Genomic DNA, 9391 nt, shown 5'->3' with positions numbered 1-9391 from the left:
CCCAGATTGCAAAGACTACAGCCTCTAATAAGGACTAAGCATGTTTAAGGTAAAATTATATGCAGAATTGGACAATTAATTAACCGACTGCTCATCCAGTCTAAGTGTTGGGAAGAACTCAACTCACTAGAGCCTGTAGCCAACGGCAATCACCATCCTCCCTGTCTCATCATCCATCACCACACTCATTTAGTGGTATTTTAAATCTTTCCTGTCCATGACTGCACTGACAAAATAGATTATCAGGGGCAACGAACCTCAGACTGCCCATAAGATGGTCAAATTAATAACTGGGAGGGGGTGCTCCAAAATTGTCAAGGGCAATCAGAATTAATGCTTGAGAGGAAATAAAATCAAGCAGATGAAAACCAAGAAACCGGGACCTTCCCTGAGGGATGACGAAAACACTTTAGAATAATGGCTCAATTATTTAATTCTGAATTTCAGTGAAAATCCTATAAAAGTACTTAAAACACCCCCATTAGCACTAAATGAGCTCATCTTGATTAATGTTATTAAAACAATTGCCAAAGGGTTTAGTAATGATTAAGTCTTTTATCTCAGGTGATAAATTCTTAACATTCTACTAGCTACATTAGAATAAAGCATAAAAATAAAAGTTTATTTTAATTTTCATTTTAGTTTTTCTAATTTATTATCTTCTTTCTTCACCCTCCAATCAGGCCCAACAACACATACACATTTCCACTCTAATCTTAGTAAGTGTTGAACAGGAAATTTATGCAATAATTTTCCCACTGCTTCAAATGGGTACTTAGGTGTTCTTCCCACTAAGTTTGGGTACTATTCAAGGCACCATATTAGAGGATTCCTCTCTCTAATGACTTTTAACAGCTAACAGCATGGTATGGGCTCAGTCAGATAGTCTGACCTGCTGTCTGACTGCATCTTTCTCTTTACACTGATCTACATTAGACATCTTCATCAAATACCTACATTTAGGTGGATGAATTCCAGTCTTCAAACCCTGAGTAGGCACACAATTAGAGTAAGAATCCAAGCCCAGCCAAAGCCATTAAAAAGACCCCTGTTGACTTCAGTGCTGAATTTGCCTAGACTTACTGCACTGGTAATTGAGAATCGCATTGGATAGTTTTCACCTCCATCCCACATTGTCCTGGCCTTTCCCTCTCAGGAACCTCAGAACAACAAAACTGAAACAAGGTATGGATTCTGTGTGTGGCACACATGTGAAAGAGCTAGGACACGGGGGTCCTGCACCATCCAGAATCAAGCCTTCTCATGTGTGGAAAAGGTTCATCCTTGCCCACCTTCATCCCCACCAGGACAGCAGGGAGATAAGCCAAGGGACACAACCATGGTGCTGCCTTCCTCTTCCAGCACCAGTTATGGGCCATGGCAGAGAAAACCATGCTGTCTTTCCAAGCTAGCTCTGCTGCCGCTGTGGATCATGACAGCCAGGGTAACTCTAGCTGTGCTGTCTACAGGAGTTGAGGTCTCACTCTCAGATAATATTAAGTGCTCAGAACCTTGGTATGTAAATGCCATTTCCAGAGGACAAAATATGCAGGAAGTTTTTATTTGCATGGGTCAAACTTCAAAGTGCATAGCTACTCACCTTCTTTGAAGAACTTCAGATGTTCTAATTCCTTTTCCTTCTATATGTGTTTGCATATGCTAAATCCCTTCCCATCATCCCAATTATGAGTGCATATTGGTGTCACCCTGCTGATGCTGGGTAACAGTTTTGCTGCCCTTCAGGTTCAAATGGTGTGGTGTGCATGTCAGAACACCTTGAGAAGATCCTTAGAGTCCTTATTTTTCTCAAGTTCCTTTGACATATCATCAGGCATTTTCCTTCAGTCAGGGCTGAGAGCAAACTGTGACTCATGAGTACTCAAGCTGTGTTGCACTGAGAATGATAGCAGGCTGCTTTTCCTTATCTTCTCTGTTACAGGCTCTTCTGGCTGCATCAGGGCACGCTGAGGTTTGCTCTTGAACAGACATAAAAGGGAAATTTGGGAGGCTTTCTTCTCCAGCGCAGTCAGATGAACTGCAGTCCTTATTACTGAGTGATTATACAAGTATCTCTGTGAAAGCCCTTGGAGACAGCATCATTGCCTTTCTTACTGGTCTTTGTATACATGGCATCTCTTCCTCAGGTACTGGGAGCATGGTGCCTATGTGGCAAGGAGATCTGAGAATCTCCCATCCTCAAGTAAACACAACAGACAGAGCTATAGACAACCCATGAAAAGCAGACACAGTGGACTTACAGCCACCAACTGCAAACCCACATCCTGCATGAACATGTACAGCCTCTGGTGAAGCCTGCATGGCCACAGATGGGCTGTTCTACCTGGTTACAACATGTCTGCATGGACCTCTGTCACACCTCTGCAACATGCTGCAAACCTAGCTTCACACCACACAGTGACTTCAGCTCTTCATCCAAAGCCAGGTAGACGTTGGTACTTCCTTGTGTTTTCACAAGTGGCACATACAGGGCAACCCACCATGGATGGATACAACAATACACAGGATGAGGGTCCTGCTAGCAACTCCCTTTAGTGGCACCAAGAAATAATGGAATGGAAATCTAAAGGTGACCTCAATCCTCTTATGTCCCTTGGCCAACCTGCTTCCACATATTGTTATCAGGTTGTTAGAGATGCTGACCAAGACCTCACTTGATCTGAAGTGACCTTTGCTCAAAGAAGGTTTTTGGTGCTATTTGCGGGCCTGTATATGGAACAGCTCTTGGTCTGTACAAGTGGAAGTGACAAAGAAACCTGAGCCTGTAAATGCAGACCTGGGAAATAACACCAAGGAATTTCATGAAATAAAAAAAAAAAAAAAACAAAAAAACAAATAAGTTTTAATTACTTTCTCTGACTTGAGTACTTCTTTAAAAAGTTACTCATAAGTTGTGCAAAACCTCTGGTTTTCCACTTCCTGACATTTCTTCAACAACTTGAAAGATCTGATGAATTTTCTGGAAATGTATAAAGCGTGAAATGTCCTCAAGTTTCACAGATCTTTTCTTTTCATCCCACGTTTTACAACATGTAGCCATTATTGGATAGCAGTTTGCAATTTGCCTGTTTTCACCAAGACTTTTGCAAAATGTCCTTGTTTGTTGCTGCTGAAAAAAAAAAAACATTGAAATTTCAGTAGTTTCTCCCTGTGTGTCAATGAACTGGCAGCAACATGTGCTTTCTTGCAGCTTTCTGGAAAATTTATCCTACTCTAGTTCACAAACTTTAATTCTTAAGTACTCATTTGGCCTCTGAATTTATTTCTCTCTGGCTCTGTTTAGGCTCTTACTGAAGTCCAGACACTTTTCTCTTTCTCACCCATCTCGCCCCTCTCCAGTTTCTCCTGCTTAAGGGTGGTTTTCTTCTATCCAAAATGAAGATTCCCAGTCCTATGGGTGAACCCAATACAGCCCACAGGAGTCTGTCCAGCCACATCCACACTAACAAGTTAAGCAGAGCCAGGACACAAACACAGACGTCCATCATCTGAACTGGAGGATGGTTACAGCAGTGCCAGGACCATTCTGACCTGGGCCAGCCAGCATCCTTCAAGCAGTTCCTGGGCACAGCTGGGGAGGTCACACAGTGCAAGGACTGGACTAGGTCAGGCACTATTCACTAGCCAAGTTAGATGCAGCCATCATGTTTTGAAGGCAAAAAGACTTTAACAGTACGGATGTTGCCAGATGGCTTCAGGGACAGAGACTGAGACCTCAACAGATATACTCTTGGGGTCCCAGTAGTCCCTTCTCAGAATCTCTGCCCTGCTGCATTTGTGCAAACCAAGCAGGCATACTAGAGGCTGTTAGCCTGTCCTGCCCATTGAATGTGTCTCCATCCTTTGGAAGGACATGTGCCCACATGAGCCTGTGAACAGGTCTGTGAACACTGTTTGAAAAATGGAGGTGTTCTTTCAATTCACTCTGGCATGGGTATTCCTGAACCCTCCTCCCCATCCAGACACTCCCCACACCAACAAAATACCCTTCAGTGTGGCTGGCTGGATTGTGTCAAGTGACTACTGTACTCAGGTGCTGGTAAATTCCCATTGAGAAGTAATGCTGAATTTGGCTGTAGGTGGTTTTCCCCAATTAAAACTAGTAGGTCTATGATTTCTGCACAGGGGGAAGGGAGTGTGAAAAAAAATAGAAGAGCCCCATTCAATTGCACAAGCTTCATGAGCAATTAGTAACTCAGAAGGGAAAGAAATCATGAACCAAATCATAGGAAATGGCAATGGAGCTGCAAAGATGACATCATAGTTTATTGGAATTATTTAAACATCTTAGACATATGTGCAAAGCTCAATGGAGAACTCCAGTACTACATGCCAGTGAAAATCGGCTTTTCATTCAGGATCAAGACAAAAATCCTTCTGACTTCATATTAGAGTGATTTACTCATCTTTTTATACATAGCATCTAAATAAAGCCTCTGTCACAATTAGCTGCGCTGAAACAACCTCGAGTATCACATGATGATGCATATACTTGAGCTGATGTGCATCCGGAGAGAAAGCTAACCAGAACCACAGGATATTTCAGACCTTGGGGGGAGGGAAGTGAGCAACTCTGCTGTGGAAAGTAGCTGGAAGTTATCCAGCTTCCCCAGGCCAGTCAGTCATGAATATCCTGCTTTGGCCGCAGAGGGGTTGTGGAGGAAGCAGGCTCACAACAATTGGGAAAGGTTTGTAACCACAGGAGTCAAATGAATGAAGCCAAGAGGCCACCAAGTGATGCAATTCATGGAAAAAAAAAAAAAAAATAAAAAAAAGGAAAAAAAACCCTTCCTCAGCTCCTACACAGGAGCATTCATCATTCACTGTGACCTTCCAGGAATGTGCTGACAGACACAAAGCGTTTTGTGTGACATTGTGCCAGTGAACTGGAATGACTGCTGCTCGCAGCATTGTTTCCTAACAGCAGGGCACCATCTTCTGGAGGCTGCAGAGGCTGTCTCCGCTGCTCCTGCGGCAGCAAGGAGGGGGGACTGATGCACCATCCCTTTGAAAGCTATTTAGGATCTAAAAAAAAACCCCAAACTGTCTTCAGACCTCATATTAAAACCAGCCGCTGCCTCAGTTAGGCACAGGCGCCTGAGTGCCTGAGAGGGGTGTTGGAAGGGAGGGGGGGGTTGGTTCTGTGCTGGAACCGGTTGGAGCCTGGGGGGAGAGACCTCTCAAAAATGTCATATCTGTGGGGGTGGCCAGCAGATACTGTTGTGCTGCTCATTGGCACAGCACAGCCACTACTGGACAGATGAAAAAAGAAAAAATGTGTATTACAAAGAGAACAAAGTACATTTCTTACCTTCATTGGGCTTTCCTTTATTTTCCAGGAATGAAGATACATCTGTGTATTTGTTGGCCTAAAGGAGGATTAATTCGACCCATCACCTCCAGGTTTGCTGTCTTTGCTGCTGCTATGGTACTTGTAGCGCTGGCAGAAATAAACTGGTATCTCCTTAAGCCACCAGGACCTGATATCAATTACTACTTTCTAGAAAATTTCAGAGTAAAATACACTTTAATTTAGGTGTATTTTATGACAGGGAAAAAAAAAAAACGTGTCTTATATACTGGATACAGTCATATCTGGTGACTTACAGTGAAATTTAGAAGAGAAATTAGAGGCATTAGGATACCATTTTCCATTGATGTGTCCATTAGACTCTTTAGGCTGTTTTGTCTTATTTCTGTTTCCAGAGCTGTGCAGTGCTGTGCCCCTACCACTGCAGCATCACCTGAGAAATACTGCAGTCCTCACAAGCCCACAGACACGTCCCACTCCCCACTCATGGTCACCTGTCGGGAAAGAGGGAAACCCAGAGCTGTGACATCCCGCAGGGCTGCGGGGCAAAGGCAGCGAGAGGAGGAGGAGCACCCAGAGTCACCATCTTGACAAGCAGCCACTTCACCAGCTTTTCATATGGATGGAAATGACTGATGAAGGCACAGTGGAGGGACAGGTAGGGTGACCAAAATTCCCCTGAATTTTCATTGTAAGAAGATCCTTAGGGTGGCCCCAACGTGCCTCTATGCCATAAAGACACAAGCGGTGCTGTACAATAGCACTGATACAGGCACTCATGCAAAACCAGTAGCCAAATAAATATGAAAATATCTTCTGTGAGGCAGGGTTGGGGTGGCAGGCATTTTCCCTTCAGCTGTGCCTCTCTTGGGGACTTTGCTGTCCTGGGTGCTGCCAGTGGGGCTGCAGCAGCACAGGTTTTATAGAGACTGCACTGCCAAGACAAGCTCTGCTTCCTTACGAGCAGAAGATGTGGCCTTGGAGGGTTAGAGGTCATATCAAGCCATGTTTAGTGCAGGTAACAGTGTCTCATTCTTCAGAAATACCTCCAGGGCCCTGTTCATTTCCTTATAGATGGGGTAAACTTTATTCTCTGGTGATGAGCCAGGAAACGGATTGCTGGTTTGGATATGCCTCCAGTGTCATCTCTCAGACCCTCTTTGTAAGGTTAAATGCCCTCCTTTTTCTACCCAGTCCAGACACTAGCTCAATATAATGTCCATTTGCCTGTGTACAAGTAGAGTACATTTTTTTCTTCCCTGTGCAGTGCTGTTGTCCTAATTCTTAGATCATTAAAAAAAAATTAAAAATTACCTGCTCCATTTTATACCTGCAAAACTCATCATTCCCAAGCCCTTTGATGTCTGACATACATGTCTTGCTATTCTGCTCTTATTAAAGCGGAAGCCACATATTTTAGCCAAATTACAATGCCATAGGTACCATGAACAGAAGTGTATCTGTGTATGTCCAGGAGCACAAGCTGCTCACGATCAGCTGAAGGGTGGCTGGGCAGCCAGGTTTCCCCACCCTCATTTTCTATTACCTTCCCTGCAACCCTTCCATCACATCAAATTGTGCGAAGAAAGAGGGAGAAGAAGGAGTAATGCCGGGGCACATGGCATTAGGCTGCCCTCAGCACCGTGGTGTCTGCCTTGCTGAGGACTTTACCTGCCAAGCTGGCCATTCAGAGGATGCAGGACAGCAGAAAAGATGCTGACATGCTGCAACTATGGATGGTGCAGCCTTCGCTGCACAGCGGGTCTGGTTGCTCATGGCCAGACCTTGCGCCTGAGCAGACCTGGGGCTCAGCAGCCTCCCAGTTGGTAGGAGAGGAGTAGAGCCTGCCCAACAGGATGAACGGACATGGGTGGCAAGTTCCTGGGGATCCTGGCCAGGGCTGGGGTTGCATACTGTGGGATTCCCATGTGTCTTGCTGGATTTCAATATGGCAGACTGGAATAGGATCATTTGAACATGAAGAAATAAAATAAACAGTTACAATAAGAGGCACAAGGAGCTCCTGGCTCCACTGTGTCCTCCACAGAGACAGTGGGTCACCTGGCCAAAGCCAGGGAGAGGACACGACGAGGTGATATGAAGACAGAGACTGGGAAGGTAAGGAGTCAGTACAGGAATTGAGTGTAGGATTATAGTCCCGGCTCAGAGAGGTAGGATGTGGGGAAACGGAGGAAATAACAGATGCTACAACCCTCTAATAAAAAGAGAGTAGGAGATGCCAAGATAAACTTACTGTTCTGTCCTTGCCTGGAGCTAAATTTTCAGGGCCATCCAGGTGTTGAAATGATCAATCAGGCAGAGGTAAAGGATTTACAGAACCTCTGTGTAGCACTGTCACTGTAAAACTGGGTGCTCCATGATGTCCAGTAAGATTTAAACAAGCATTTGGGTTGTTCACTTCAAAACAACACATGCTGCTTCATTTCTCACAGTCCAGCTGCAGCCCTCAGCCTCCCACCGCTGCCACTGGCTGCGGTCACAAGGCTGTTCCCATGCCCCTTGCTAGCTTGTTTCTTGGCATCCACTTCTGGGAACCTCCATCCCTGTGCCCTGGGTATCTGGAAGCATGTGATCCTGGGCAAGTGCCTTATACCCTGCATGCCATGGATCAGACTTGCTGGGAACAGTTCCCAGGGACTTCCGCAGTAATTGCCCAGTGGTCTCTTACAGTGTTTATTGGAAAATGGGGAGACAATCAAAGCAAACCTGTAGGGAAGCATAAAAAGATCAGATCTAATCTAAGCTGTGGGTAACAGCCTGGATAGACAGAGTAAAAGCTTCCAGTTACAATTCATTTAAGAGACTAACTTCCTCCTATTGTGTTCCTGATGCAATAGCTGATTTTTATGAGATAATCAGCCAGAGCTCTCCAGTTATCTAAGGGAAGGCTTTACCTCCCAGTGAGCAATGAAATACGAAGCCCACCTGGTGTCAAATGGCATAATTTAACTGGTAGTAGTTTGCACCAGTGGGTATCAGAGAAAGATCTGACTCGGTATCTGCCAAGGCAATGTTAGTGAAAGGTGATATCTGTCCACTACGTAACTATGGGTTGTGGTATCACGGCACCAGAAAGTCTATGAAATAATGAGTATTGTCAGCTTGCATAGGACTTTCATCCCCAGGTATCCCAAGCCTTTTGGGCTTGCTACATCCCATGAATCATTCCTCCCTATGTAAAAACAGCAGAGTTGTGTCTATCTTTTCAAAACAAAAACTATATTCCCACAACCACTTCACTGATTTATGCTGAAGATCTAGAAAACTGACAAAATGCTTTTTAAAAACAAGGTTATGGATATTACAATTTATCAGAAAAGCAGAGCACCACTCTGTAGTAAGGGAATGAACTCTATGTTTTCTTTATCATAAAATCAAAGCACATTGCATTCAATAATTGCCAATTTCTTTTTTCTAATTCCACACATGTTGGGACATGGAAAATTGGGTATGGGGAAGCTTTTAAGGAGGAAATTGCATCTTAAATTTTTTAATATATTCCCATAACTTCCAAGCTTTTCAAGAGTTCCTGATGAATTAGAGGATCTCAGTGCTGAGAGCTGAATTTTAACGACCATAAAAGGACTTAAATTTCAGATGATAGGTGCTCAACCATTCTGAAATTCAGGCATTATTACAATGTTTCCAGTTAGGCACCCAAAGTTATTAGTCACTTCTGAAAACCTTGGCATAGAGTAAAAGAGAAAATCTCCAACTGAGCTAACATCCTTCATGTACAGTCTCGTAAAACAAAAACTAGAAAAAATGTCCTAAAACCCATGAGTGAGTCAATCTCATTCATTGTGACTGTGGTGAGCTGTAAATTATTTTCATTTAATAATAGCTAATACCTGGCTTTTATACAGCTTGGTTTTTTGTTTTGTTTTGTGGTTTTGTTTTTTTTTTTATCAGTGGGCTATAAATGTATTATAATCTTTAAATGCAGCATCATGGAGCCATTAGTACAAGAATTTAGTCTGTGTAGACAGACCATCATAGCAAAAGAATCCAGCTAAACAAAATATACACCAAAGTATTTGC

The sequence above is a fragment of the Tyto alba genome, unplaced genomic scaffold (assembly GCF_018691265.1).
Source record: "Tyto alba isolate M040663 unplaced genomic scaffold, T.alba_DEE_v4.0 Super-Scaffold_40, whole genome shotgun sequence".
NCBI classification, from domain to species: Eukaryota; Metazoa; Chordata; class Aves; order Strigiformes; family Tytonidae; genus Tyto; species Tyto alba.
Note: the sequence above shows the minus strand (reverse complement) of the source record.